Source organism: Otolemur garnettii, unplaced genomic scaffold (genome assembly GCF_000181295.1).
Source record: "Otolemur garnettii isolate 467f Iridium unplaced genomic scaffold, OtoGar3 scaffold00054, whole genome shotgun sequence".
Lineage (NCBI taxonomy): Eukaryota > Metazoa > Chordata > Mammalia > Primates > Galagidae > Otolemur > Otolemur garnettii.
In genome coordinates, this window is record NW_003852449.1 from 2,495,938 (window position 1) to 2,497,146 (window position 1,209).

Genomic DNA, 1,209 nt, shown 5'->3' on the forward strand with positions numbered 1-1,209 from the left:
CCAGCTTTTAAATGGCTCCCTGTCTTACCTCAGAGTCTAAACTTCCGTCCTCCTGCTCTGGCCTCACTTGTGCTCACTCTCCCCCTCAGCATCTCCCTGGCATTTCTCCCTCTCCTCTCCTGGCCAGTGAACATGCCGTACTTACTGTCTTGTGACTTTTCCATACTACTTCTCTTGATGGGCCTGACTCTGTCTGCTCCTTGAGGTCTGTTTAGCTTTATCTTCTTCATAAAATGTCCCGTGACTTTGTTAATCACCTTCTTTCAGAGCCTAGCCTGTCACCGTCCTCACAATGGATCTGTACTTCACACTGTAGCCTTTTTGTTTTGTTTTCCTTCCTCCCTTCTGATTTTTTTTTTAAATCACAGCTTTATTGTGATATAATTCAGATGCCATGAAATATATCCTCTTCAAGGGCACAATTCATTGGTTTATAGCATATTGAAAGACTTGCACAACCATCACATCTAATTTCAGAGCACTTTTAGCACCCCCAAAATAAACATTGCACCCATTAGTCGCACTTCCCACTCTCTTTTCCCCCCTCCCCAGCTCCTAACAACCACTAATTTACTGTCTTTGTCGTTTTGCCTATTCTGGATATTTCACAGAAATAGAGCCATATAATACTTGATTTTCTGTGCCTGGCTTCATTCTCTTGATTTCAGGATTTCAGCATAATTTCAAGGTGTATCCATTTTGTAGTATGTATTGATACTTCATTCTTTTCTTAGTCTAAATAATATTTCATTGTATGGATACACTACTTTTGTTCATTCATTACCTGAAAGCCATTTGGGTTATTTCCATTTTTATTAGGCATTATGAACACTCACATATGGTTCAAGTTTCTGTGCAGACATATGTTTTCAGTTCTCTTGGGGATATAACTATGAGTACAATTGCTGGGTTTTGTAGTATCCTAATTAATTTGTGCTGCTATAACAAAATATTATAAATTGAGTATCTTATAAACAACAGAAATTTTTTCTCACAGTTCTGAAAGCTAGGCAGTCCAAGATCAAGACACCAACAGATTTGTGCCTGGTGAGGGCTGCTTTCTTTTCATAGATGGTGCCTTCTAGCTGTGTCCTGCAAAGTGAGAGGGGCAAATGAGCTCCCTTAGCCTCTTTTCTAAGGGCACTAATCCTCTCAGAAAGGGATTCATGATCTAATCAAAGAGAGCCTCACAATCTCTAGGGGTCCTCA